Raw genomic sequence first — 13,821 nt, forward strand, 5'->3', positions numbered from 1 at the left:
CACTATTATTCACCATAGTTTTGGAAGTCCTAGCCACAGCAATCAGAGAAGAAAAAGAAATAAAAGGAATACCAATTGGAAAAGAAGATGTAAAACTGTCACTGTTTGCAGATGACATGATACTATACATAGAGAATCCTAAAGATGCCACCAGAAAAGTACTAGAACTGAGCAATGAATCTGATAAAGTTGCAGGATACAAAATTAATGCACAGAAATCTCTTGCATTCCTTTACACTAATGATGAAAAATCTGAAAGAGAAACACTCATTTACCACTGCAACAAAAAGAATAAAATACCTAGGAATAAACTTACCTAGGGAGACAAAAGACCTGTATGCAGAAAACTATAAGACACTGATAAAGAAATTAAAGATGATACCAACAGATGGAGAGATATACCATGTTCTTGGATTGGAAGAATCATATTGTGAAAATGACTATACTACCCAAAGCAATCTACAGATTCAATGCAATCCCTATCAAATTACCAATGACATTTTTTACAGAACTAGAACAAAATGTCTTAAAATTTGTATGAGGACACAAAAGACCCCGAATAGCCAAAGCAGTCTTGAGGGAAAAAACAGAGCTAGAGGAATCAGACTCCATGACTTCAGACTATACTACAAAGCTACAGTAATCAAGACAATATGGTACGGGCACAAAAACAGAAATATAGATCAATGCAACAGGATAGAAAGCCCAGAGATAAACCCATACACCTACGGTCAACTAATCTATGATGAAGGAGGCAAGGATACACAATGGAGAAAAGACAGTCTCTTCAATAAGTGGTGCTGGGAAAACTGGAAAGCTACATGTAAAAGAAAGAAATTAGAACACTCCCTAACACCATACACAAAAATAAACTCAAAATGGATTAGAGACTTAAATGTAAGACTGGGCACTATAAAACTCTTAGAGGGAAATACAGGAAGAACACTCTTTGACATAAATCACAGCAAGATATTTTTTGATCCATCTCCTAGAGTAATGGAAATAAAAACAAACATAAACAAATGAGACCTAATGAAACTTAAAAGCTTTTGCACAGCAAAGGAATCCATAAACAAGACAAAAAGACAACCCTCAGAATGGGAGAAAATATTTGCAAGAGACAAAGGATTAATCTCGAAATTAATTAATTTAATTAATTTAATTAATTAATCCTTTGCAAGAGACAAAGGATTAATCTCGAAAATATATAAACAGCTCATGCAGCTCAATATTAAAAAAAGAAACAACCCAATCCAAAAATGGGTAGAAGACCTAAACAGACATTTCTCCAAAGAAGATATACAAATGGCCAAGAGGCACATGAAAAGCTACTCAACATCACTAATTGTTAGAGAAAGGCAAATCAAAACTACCATGAGGTACTACCTCACACCGGTTAGAATGGGTATCATCAGAAAATCTACAAACAACAAATGCTGGAGAAGGTGTGGAGAAAGGGGGGCCCTCTTGCACTGTTGGTGGGAATGTAAATTAATACAGCCACTATGGAGAATAGTATGAAGATTCCTTAAAAAACTAAAAATAGAATTATCATATGACCCAGCAATCCCACTACTGGGCATATACCCAGAGAAAACCATAACTCAAAAGACACACGCACCACAATGTTCATTGCAGCACTATTTACAATAGCCAGGTCATAGAAGCAACCTAAATGCCCATTGACAGACGAATGAATAACGAAGATGTGGTACATATATACAATGGAATATTACTCAGCCATAAAAAGGAGTGAAATTGGGTCATCTGTAGAGATGTGGATGCATCCAGAGACAGTCATACAGAGTGAAGTAAGTCAGAAAGAGAAAAACAAATATCATATATTAACGCATATATGTGGAACCTAGAAAATGGTACCGATGAACCGGTTTGCAGGGCAGAAATAGAGACACAGAGGTAGAGAACAAAAGTATGGACACCAAGGGGGGAAAGTGGCGGGGGGTGGGGGGTGTGTGATGAATTGGGCGATTGGGATTGACATGTATACACTCATGTGTATAAAATGGATGATTAATAAGAACCTGCTGTATAAAAAAATAAATAAAGTTAAAACATAAAGCTTTTCTCTATCTGTGCTTTATTTAAAGGAGATACCTCCATTTCTCTAGTGCAATTTTTAATACTTTTACTTTAGGCTTAAACCAAGATACATAAATGCCTAAGACAGCCAGAAAGGTGAGAGAAATGAACTGCTCATGAACTTAGTCTATAAGATAGTAGGAAATTATAGGGGCTACAGCAGAACTGGAATACATATTCCTTCTAAAGATATTTAAATATGTATGATTTTTCTGTGCGTGACCAAATCAAACACATCTGCAGATATCAACTGCAGGTCTGCAGTTTACTGACTGCTTGCCTAGATTACTATAATATTCTTGACATACATTAGCCTGACATAAATCCTCAGGTTCTAATTACTGTTACAGAAAATGAGTACTATTAAATAACCCGTAAAGTTATATTTTATTGTTCTACTACTATGCTAGCTACTATGATTAATCAAAAGAAATATAAGATGTGGCTTCCTCCCCTATGGAATAAGAGAAAGGAGCAATTATTTGGCACCTGCTATGTGCAAAGCATTATGTAAATAAAAAAGAAATAGTATTTCTTTTAATTGTCACAACTTCACAATTAGCTGTTATTTGTTTTATTCATTCATTCAATAAATATTTATTAAGTGCATCCACATACTTAGTACTTTGCTAAAGAGTAAAATTTTAAAGATGAAGGAAATGAAAGTCTGAAAGATTAGGGAATTTGCTCAAAGCCCAGGATTCAACCTCATGCCTTTCTGAGCCCATGGTCTTTTCCCCAAAGGAAAGTACAGAGGAAGAGTATGAGCTTGGAGTGAATCTGACATGATTTTGAATTCTACCCTAGCACTTTAGAGCCACATCTCTTTCTTTCTGTGTTGCACTTCTTACTGTCTCTCTCAGAGTATTGTGGCAACAGAAAGGGCTTTATAACCAGTCCTGGCTTTCGGATGGATAGAGAAAACTTTCCAAGCTGAATTCTACCTGAAATTGTTTTCTCAGTGTGCAAAAGTCATTGATTCTGTGATACTTCCTGTGTAACCATATCAAAGATCTCCTTGCCTTATGGAGACTAAGGTTTTGCTATTTAACTATTTCTAGCATACATGGATTAAGCTGTTAAATCTGTAACCTTACCATTCCTCTCCTATTTGCATATATATGTATAGATAGATATACATATATCTGTTGTTATCAGTAATGAGCTGGTCATTGTTCAACATGAATAAATAGTTTTGGTTTTGAGGTTATTATTTCATGACTAATATAATAGAGTCAGCTGTTTTTAATTGAGATGTTGGTATATTTTGGAGTACACTAACTATTAACCATCAATCAAACTGTTCATTTCTACCTTGTACTGGCAGGAGCTTAACTAAAGACCAGGTGTTCTTTTAAGGACAGAGGCTAGAACTCCTTTCACTTACTTCAATTCCTCACAGCACAGGGAGAGGAGTTGATGAATGAGCAAGTGCGGGTGTAGATAAAAAGGCTAGTCCTTCTCCAGATGGTCTCTAAATTTGAACAAGTCATTTTTTTAAGGGAAGCCCATATCTCAGGGATTCGTTTTCTCTCCTGTTTGACAAATATCCAATGTCTCAGGACATGATGCCGTGCCCTGGCATTCAGTCAACGTTTGATGGATAGGGAGAGGTGAGTATATGTTTGGAATAGGAACACTTGTAATTGAATGTTATGTTACTGTTAGTCAAGTTCTGTGGCTTAAGCATTAAAGCAACTAAATAAAAATCTTCATACCAAAGTGTCACTTTAGGAAATTATCTAAAAACTTTTTCTAGGAGAAAGGAGGATACATTTGCTATTTCACCCACCAGGGGAATTTGGTAACACTTGCACTTCAATTTTCATCAGTCATTATTTTCCTGATCATACTTATATTTCTTAATGTAGCATCCAGTTTATATCCTCAAGGGTACATTTAATCTGGTTTATATTGAGCTAATCGGCAATTTTACTCGTGTTGACCTTATTTCTCATCTGCAACTGCTATTTGCAACTATCTCTTTGAACGCTAAGCTCTTTGGATAGTGACCCCGATTTTGTCTATTAGCCTTTCACGTAGAGAAGAATCGACATTACTGCATTGGGAAAAGTATAACTGCCCTCTGCCCATAGTCATTCCTGTGGGCCTCATACAATGCACTTGATTCATTTTTTGTTCTGGCTTTGCCTCTCCAGAGTGAACCCATAAAAGCTGATTTGCCCTGAGCTAATTGAGCACTAACACTGCTGGAACCTTCTCATCTTCTATTTCATTTAGCTTTGGCCCCATAGTAGGCTTTAAGTCTTTTCTTCCTATATGTGTACTACAGCCATACTGATGTACATAGCTTCTTCCAAAACTCACTAAGCAATTTCCCAAGATAATAACTAACGTTATTAAGTTCTTGCCATCTCATCTTCACAACAACTCCGAGAAGTAGGTATTCTTCTTCTTCTTATACCATGTTCTTAACCACTGCTGTGCTTGCAGGGCCGCTGTCTCAAGCCAGCATGCCTTCACATACTTTTCTTCTGTTCTTCAGTCGGTACTGCACTTATTCCTCCTCCACAGCCTTGCAAGCTTCTACTTAACCTTTAAGACCCATTTCAGATGCTTTGTGAACTCTTTGAATCCATCGCAAAGATTCGATCATTACTTTTTTTGTGCTGGAACTATACTACCAACCACAAAATTTTAGTATTGCTCATCTCACACTTCACTGTTTTCTTTACATATCTGCTTCCCTTGCCAAATGATAATGACTTTGAGAGCAGGAACTTGGATTGTTTACCTTTAAATCCTTGTCTTATATGCCCAATAACTGGCATATCTCAGGGTTACTTTCTATCCACTGCATTGCTTCACGAATATGAATCATAATTTCCTATTTCTTTGTATGTCTACTCATTTCTTTATTGAATACTGGACATTGTCGCTAATACATTGCAGAGACTCTCTTCTGTCATCTTCTTAGGATGAGTATAAATTCTTGTGTCATCAGACAGTTCAATTGCTGGCTGGTCCCTGTGTACTGGAGTGATTGGGTTTTATGTTCTGTTATCGAGATCCATGCAAAGTTTAATGTGTTTCCCAAATGTATCAATATCCAAACTCTGTCTTCTATGCAGATCTGTTGGATTTAATCTTTAGGCTTTGTTAGGGAGGGTTTAGGGTGGGCCTTACTTTAGGTTGTGGCCCTTAGCCCTAAGGTCTGGCCTTTCCTGTGTCTCAACATCATGTGAAAGTGTTATCAAGGTGTTAAGATGATTTTTCCACTCTGGAGGGCCAGAATTTCAATGTTCCCTGGCACTGTTCTTCCCACAGATGCCCGTCACCTAGTGTCCCTGCTCTACTCTCTAAATGAATCTTAAGTTGTTAAGTAGTTTCACCCTACACATCTATAGCCCAGTCCTCAGCCACAAATTCATGGGGGACACCACACAGAGGATTCTGGAGCCTCCATTCTGCATAGTTCCCTAACTTTGATGCCTCATTCTGCATAATCCAGCCACTTAAGTTGACTCAAACTTTGATCTCAAACTCTTTAGCTCAGTGACTTGCCATCACAATTTTCTCAGATACCAGCTCTCTGCACCATTATCAGAAAATTGTCTGGACAATGGTGAGTTTCATCTCTTATTTCCTTTGTCCTCCAGTATTACAGTGTTGTGCCTGCTGTTATCCAATGCCTGGAAATAGTTGCCTCATATGTTCTGTCAGTTTTATAGTTGATGATGGCAGAAGAAGTAGTCTGGGATCCGTTCTAACAGCACAGTTATAACTGTGCACAGTAGATGCAGAAATCTACTCTCTTCTTTATATCCCCAGCACTTCCCACAGTTGACCCTTGAAACACGTGGAGGTTAGTGGTGTCCACTCTCCACATATTTGAAAATCTTCGTATAACTTTATGGTTGGCCTTCTGTTGTCTGTGGTTCCACCTCCAGGATACAACCAACTGTGGATTGTATAGTACTATATTACGTATATTGAAAAAAATCCACATATAAGTGGGCCCACACCATTCAAACCCCTGTTGTTCGAGGGTCAACTCTATCCAGCAAATAGTTAGTCTCCAACACCAATAAATCTTTATTTAACAAAAGATTGACAGACTGATACTTTTCAATGAGTTATACTAATCCAGTTAAGTAATATTTTTATTATCCTATGAGATCTCCAAAATAGATTTTATTCTGATATAAAATTAATTTCCTAAAATTAATAGGGGATGAGGAGATAATTTTCTCTGGGAGTTTTCAGTTGCTTCCATTTATTTATAACTAACACAACTTTCTAGTCCTTTGATGATAAATAGATAAATACTCAGGCAAATTATAGTGAAAATCTAGGTTAACAGGAGTGCCTCAGAGAATGGAATTTTCTATTAATGTAATTTTCCCACCTTGTGAGGGTTAACAGAAAACCCTTCTGTTTTGTTACTTATTATTGAAAATGTCTATGAAATAAAGCAATTCACTTTCCTTTAGACGAGGTAGCCTTTTAACATACAGCAAATTTGAGACAGATCTTCCTTCAGTGCCTTTGAATGCCAATCCATGCTGTCCAGTCTAGACCTGGAACAAGTTCACAGAAGGAAGAAAATATCTAGGCAGCTCCCCTAAATTATGACTTCACCAAATTCTGATCATACACAACATAGGCCCTTTCGGAAAATGAATAACACTCTCCTACCAGGTTCAAGTGTGATTCCAGAGACAAATGAATATCCTCTCACAACATCTTTTATAAACAAGATACAGTCTCCAACCCCAGATTTTGTAGAACAAATTGAAGGAACACACAGTTCCTTTCCCTGTTTCTAGCTAAGATCAGAGGAAAAGCAATACCCCAGTTCTCTGAGATTCTTGAACTGTCTCATGGTGCAAAGCTGCAACTGGAGGAATCCTGGACCAGCTCCTGAGAAGTGTCCCCATGTTGCTGCACTTTGTCTCTTTTCATTTACAGCCCTCACAAGCAAGGGAGCCAACCAATCACTTTGCTGGCTGAAGGACAAAACTTGTTCCCTTTCCTTTTTTATTTATTTATTTTAAAATTTATCTTACTTGAGATTTATTTGACTCCTTGAATTTGTGAATTGTATCTTTCAACACTTCTGAAAAATCTATTATTATTCTCTTCAGATATGGCCTCTGTTACATTTTATTTTTCTCACATTCTATTCTCCATGATTCTTTATCTTTCTTTTATGTTTTCCATCTGTTTATATTTCCTGGATGCAGTCTGGATATTTCTTCTGATCTACATTCCAACTTATTAATTCTCTCTTTAGCTAATACAAGCTGCTATCAAATGCATCCACTGGGTGTTTGTATTCACTGCAGTGTTACTCAAAGTGTAGTTTTCAGAGAAGCAGCACTGATATCACCTGGGAGCTTGTTAGATATGGCAGTTCTTGGACCTGACTTCAAACCAACTAAGTCAGAATCTATGAGAGTAGGGTCCAGGAAACTGTTTTGACATGCAACCTAGTGAATTTTTATACATGTTAAACTATAATATGCAGCCATTTATAATATATTTTTTAAATTTTATAAATTCTATTTGATTGATTTTAAAATGTGATTGGTAATTCCTTGTTTTCTGTTTCCCAGAACATTTCTTTAAATTTGTCTTTTACTTCTTTTTTTTTTAAATAAATTTATTTTTATTTATTTATTTTTGGCTGCATTGGGTCTTCATTGCTGCGTGCAGGCTTTCTCTAGTTGTGACGAGTGGGGGCTACTCTTCATTGTGGTGCGCCACGCGGGCTCAGCAGTTGTAGTGCACAGGCTTCTTAGTTGCTCCATGGCATGTGTGATCTTCCCGGACCAGGGCTCGAACCTCTGTCCCCTGCATTGGCCCTTGACCACTGCACCACCAGAGAAGTCCCTGTCTTTTACTTCCTTAAACATAATAACCATATTAGTTTTCTATTCTAATATTTGAAGTCTGTGGGGACCTGTTTCTGCATTATGCTTTTTCCATGGGTTTCATGCACAGTGCCATATTTCCTTCTGAACTTAATGTTTTTTTGTAAAATGCTCATTTTTCTTTCAAAATTGTTTCTGGGATGAAGGTGCACTCCCCCAGAAATAATCAGCATTTTTGGTGTGACATTTGTAAGGGTACGTTAGACTTACAGAGTGTTTAGATTTACAGAACCACTTGTGTGGGCTACCAATACATTTGAGAGCTAGCTAGTGGTTAAAACTTCTCAGAAGCAATTTTTTTTTTCTCCTGATCTGATTAGTTGGATGACATATTTCCATTCAGTCCCCAGAGGCTGGAGGAAGGTGGAATTACTTCTGATTACAGTGAAGATCTAGCTCTTAGAGTCCCTTTATGTAGATATGCTCTTTAATTAGACTCCCCACCTTGTATGAGCCTAAGGCTTATTCTGCTATTGCCCAAGCTCAGGCGTCCACATAATTCAAAGCTCAAAGTCACCACTTTCAGCAAATGACCTCAAAGCAGCAACAGTGCTTAATTTTATTTATATTTTAGTCCTATAATTTATACCATTTTATCAGTACTTCCATGTATTTAAGGTCACATATGTATGATACACACACACACACACACACACACACACACACACACACACACACACACACACACAGTGGTATGCTGGAGCTGGCTTCTGCTCTCAAGATTGAATTCTTAACATCTCTTAACATCTCTTCCCAGGTATGCATTCAGTGACATCACGTTGGTACTTTGAATGCGGCTATGATGGGACTGTTCACACCACGAAATTTGACAAATACAATAAATTAGGATGCTTTTTTTCTAGAAAGCCAGCTGTTAAATATTAAACAGCCCATAGCAATATACATATATAGTCCAACGTTTTTCCTGTGTTTTTCAGGAGGATCTGTCTATCTAACAGATGGTACTGTCTTTGCTCTCTCCTCCCCACTACTGCAGACCTTGCTTTCACGGGAGACCCACTGTGTTTACCCAAGATATATGCTGGGCTTCTTTTGCTTCTCCTAGCTCCTCATTAATAAACATTCCAAATAATTCAACTCCAGATCAAGACTCTTGTTTTTTGGTTTCCAATTATTTAAACTTTAGTCTTCAAAAATATCCTGTAAGGTTGTTATTATTGTTATTTCTCTGTTTTGTAGATGAGGAAACTGAGGCCTGGAAAAATTATGTAACCTGATAAAGTTTACACACCTAGAAAGGGCTAGAAGTGAGTTTCAAACCCAGGCCTAACTCTAAAGCCATCCTGCCTCAACTGACTCTGTCTTTTCTGTTCCCTAAAACCAACTAGTCTTTCACAATTCATTCCTTCCTCCCTAAGTAATCTTTTCTTCCTCCGTAGTCTTTTATAATATCTATCTTTCTTCCTTCTGTTTCAAAATGATAATTTTCCGAAGTGTTTTCATGAAAAATAAGGTGAGGGGATGTTCTGGAGTCAATTTATTCTTGGAAATGATGACTATTATAGCCTCCTTTTTATAGATCCATATGTACAATAACATATCAAGAACTCTAAAGAGTACTTCAAAAAAAAAAAAAAAAACCTCTTTAAGTATATCCACAGCTCCCTGGTCAACTATCTCTTTAAACTCCAAATTAACTACATGGAACTTCCTTCTTATTTTATTTTATTTTATTTGCCACAATGCATTTCTGGAAACTGAGTTATAAAGAGGCTTTGGAATAATGTTGTGATTTGGATGCCGTATTCTTAATGAAGGACTTACAATCATATAAATTATAAATATGAATAATAATCTTCCTATAAAGCAAAAGTACCAAAATAAGATTTCATAGAATTTTAAAATACTAAAATGGTACAAATAGACTGCATATTTGATATTGAATAGACACCATTGTACTATAAAGAGAATTCACATCTCATGAAATATGCAATCCTGCTGTCTCATAAATTTGATCTGAAACTAGTATTCTGCCATAATAAATACGACTAAACTTTCAAAGTGTTGTTGACTTCTAGGATATTAGAAGGACTTTGGACATTGGTGGAAACTCCTAAAAGGGACAAGTGTGTTAACATGGCAACTCATAGATAATGAATATTGCCTTTACTTAATTTATATTTTAACTATTGGTATTGCAACTCTGTAATTTTCTTTTTACTATAAATGTATAGCATATCAAATCTGTCCTGGTCTTTTGTGGGCTTGATATACAAGCTATCATTTATCATACTGATGCTATTGAAAAATATATTCTGACTTTCAAACAATCAAATAAGAGATAAGCATTGGAACTTGACACTCTGGGGCTGCCTATCCCAAGATAAAGTAGAACAAGCTGATTGGTCCAAATGCATACTGAAATCAGATTCTATATATAAGTATGTATATATTCCTATAAGAGCTTATTTGCTTGAAAGTTACTTTCTTCTTATAAAAGTTGATAGGTGACTTGTGTTAACTGAACCTATTGCTCAATTAAGATTTTACTATACTTTGAAGTATTGCCAATGCAGCTAATATTTTGAGAAACTGGGCTAAGATTATCCATCTTTCATCTTCTTAGACTCTTTTAGGACATTACTTCCCTACTCATGTTTCAATTATTTGACCTTGCTATGTGACAAATTAACCTAGGCATCTGAGGATTGTTTGTCTGAGAAAGGCTTTATTGCTCCTTCACTTTTGTAGGGTAATTTTGCAGGGTACAGAATCTTAGGTTGGTGGTGTCTTTTCTCAACACTTTAAATATTTCACTCCACACTCTTTGCTTGTGTGGTTTCTGAGGATAAGTTAGATGTAATTCTTATCTTTTCTCCTCTACAGGTAAGGTTTTTGTCCCCCATCTGTCTTCTTTAAGGACTTTTTCTTTACCTTTGATTTTTCTGTCATTGGAAAATGTTTTGCCCAGGTGTAGTATTTCTGGTAATTTTTCTGCTTGGTGTTCTCTGAGCTTCCTGGATCTGTGGTTTGTTGTCTGACATTAATCTAGGGTACTTCTCAGCTATTATTGTTTCAAATGTTTCTTCTGTTTTTTTCTTTCTTTCTTTTGGAATTCCCATTATGCCTATGTTACATCTTTTGTAGTTGTCCCAGAGTTCTTGGTTATTCTGTTCTGATTTTTTTCAGTCTTTTTTTTTCATCTTTGCTTTTCAGTTTTGGAAGTTTTTACTGAGATAGCTTCAAGCTCAAAGAGTCTTTCCTCAGTCATGTCCAGTCTACTAGTAAACCTATCAAAAGCATTATTCACATCTGTTACATTATTTTTTACCTGTAGCATTCATTTTTGGCTTTTTTTCTTAAACTATCTCTCTGCTTGCATATTTTTCAGTTCTCCTCCTCCTTCCACTTCTCAAGTGAGACAGGATGGCTAAAAAAGGCTGGAGTTGTGTATTTTCCTTTTCCCATTTCAGTTAGGCACTAATAAAACCCCAGCAGGTTAGGCTCTGGTTAAATATTTTTTCTTTTTTTTTTCCTTGAAAAAATAAGAGAAAAACTTTATTTCAAACAGGTTCAGTGGTATGTATGCTATAGCAAAGTCTAGTTGTAATAGCAGTTTCATTTCAAACCTGAATTGATGCACAAATGTGACACTGTTTAATGATCAATTACTGATAAAATGTGGATTAAATCCATCAATGTGCCAATTCTGACATTTATTATAGACCTTATTTTTTATTTTAGTAGTAGAGGCTAATTTTCATCAGAAGAAAATGAAAACAACCTTATGGCTTCTACTAAGGCAATGAGCTGTATCCCCAGTATTGCTTTGAAATTTTACACCTAGGTTGTTAAGAGAAATTCTGACTTCATCCAAATGTATTATTTAACTGATAATCTTCAGTCATCATCTGCTGGTGGCTTGATTGTTACTCCTCTTCTTATCTGACCCCAACCAATTAAACACCAGTGTTTCTCAACTCTCTGGCTAAGGGCTATTTTTTCTCCCACTTCTGTGCACACAGGATTGGTGAGAACGATTTTACCCAAATCAGCCTTGACTGCCCCAACTCTTTCTCCTGTTGAAAGGGATCCTGTGTTCACCATAAGCACTTCATTCTTAGATAGCTTTTGACCCTTTGCTGCTTTTTTGTCTCCTTCCATGTGTACACCAAGAAGTCGTCTAAGTAGGAAATAGGAAATTTCCAATTCTGTGAAGATCTCTGGTAAAGCTCCAACTACACCAAGTATGTGCCCCACCATTCTGTCAGCCCAGCACAAAGTGGGGTGAATTTTTCTTCCAACTCCAATAAGACCCCCTGGAGCAGCATACTGAAGATCATTTTGTTCCTCAAAAGTAATACAATTTTGGAAAAGATTGGTTTACACGAGTTTTCCTTTGCTATCTTTGGAAACAATACCAGGTCTGACTTCTATCTCCTGGCCCACCTTTAATACTCCTTTTAAAATACTACTACTAGCCACACCACCTTTAAGGTCATCAAACTCACAGCCAGGTTTGGTGACATCAAAGGACCTAATAACAGTAAGTTGGGGTTCTGAAGTAAAGTCTCTTAGAGGTACTGGAATTTTCTTAATGATATACTCACAGACAACTTCAGTATTATATTTCAGATGAGCAGAAATTGGAATAATAGGAGCTCCTCTTGCTACTGTACCTTGTACAAATGCAAGGATCTGTTCATACTGTTCTTTAGCCTGACTTTCTTTTACCAAATCAATTTCATTCTGCAGAATCAAAATATGTTTCAGCTTCATAATTTCTATGGCAGCCAGGTGTTCAGAAGTCTGAGGTTGAGGACAGGATTCATTACCAGCTATTAACCGAAGAGCTGCAACCATCACTGCTGCACCATTCAGCACAGTAGCCATCAAAATATCATGGCCAGGACAGTCAACAAAGAAAACATGTCTGACTAGTCTGAAGTTCCCTTTGGTCCATGGAATGTCTATAGGAAACTCATCAGGTATACTACTTCCATAAGATCTGTAACATTCTGGCTAAGACAGTTTGCCTCATTAAGTTTGTAAATCTTGACATTAGCCTATCCAAGCTTGATCATAATATTTCTTTCTAGTTCGTTTTTGAACCTGACAGTGTGAATTCCAGAAATAGCTTTCACAAAGGTAGATTTTCCATGGGCAATGTGACCAAGTGTACCTATATTAATTGTGGCTTGTCTGCTGATAACTTCATGCGAGAGTTGAGTCAACCTGGTAACATCCAGTGTGGTGAGATCTTGGTGAGAAAGATGTTGCTGCCCCAGAGTCACACCAGCCTCGCCCCCCGCCATCTAAGGACAGATCTTGTTATGAAGAACAGAATGCTCTGACATATCTCAGGATGGTTCCTTTACCCCTCCTCCTGCCAGAAGCACAAGGAGATTTTTCTTCGATATTCACTGTGAGAACTTCTAAAGGTAAAACTCACAAAAGGTCAAGCTTGTAAAGGTAAAACTCACAAAAGTACGGGGATCCCCTTATGACTGAATCATCCTGGAGTTTTTAACTCTCAGAAGTTGTCCACACTGAGCCTTCAGCAATTCATTGATTACATTTTAGGTTTCCCTACCCTGATGGTACTAGTTCCCGTGAGGTTGCTGCTCGTGAGTTTCTGTGTTGGTAAGTTCTGATTCTATGTGCTTGCCTTTCAGTCTCTCAATTGGAGGGGGACGGCAGTTTGCCCTGCGACTTCACTTCTCTTATGGATCTAAGAAGAGTTGATTTTTCATTATGTTTAGCTTTTACTTGTTATTAGGATGAAATGGTAACTTCCAAGCTTCTTGTATGGCAGACTGGAAATCGTCTTTTGGGATCTGGGGGTTATTGACAGTCTAGACTT

At 36.9% G+C, this 13,821-nt stretch overlaps 1 pseudogene; it reads right to left on the reverse strand.

The window, feature by feature from the left end:
- Positions 1-11,858: 11,858 nt before the first annotated feature.
- LOC132421426 (eukaryotic translation initiation factor 2 subunit 3 pseudogene) lies at positions 11,859-13,273 on the reverse strand (annotated as a pseudogene).
- Between the last annotated feature and the right edge of the window lie 548 nt (positions 13,274-13,821).

This window comes from Delphinus delphis, chromosome 1, assembly GCF_949987515.2.
Source record: "Delphinus delphis chromosome 1, mDelDel1.2, whole genome shotgun sequence".
In the NCBI taxonomy this organism is placed as follows: domain Eukaryota; kingdom Metazoa; phylum Chordata; class Mammalia; order Artiodactyla; family Delphinidae; genus Delphinus; species Delphinus delphis.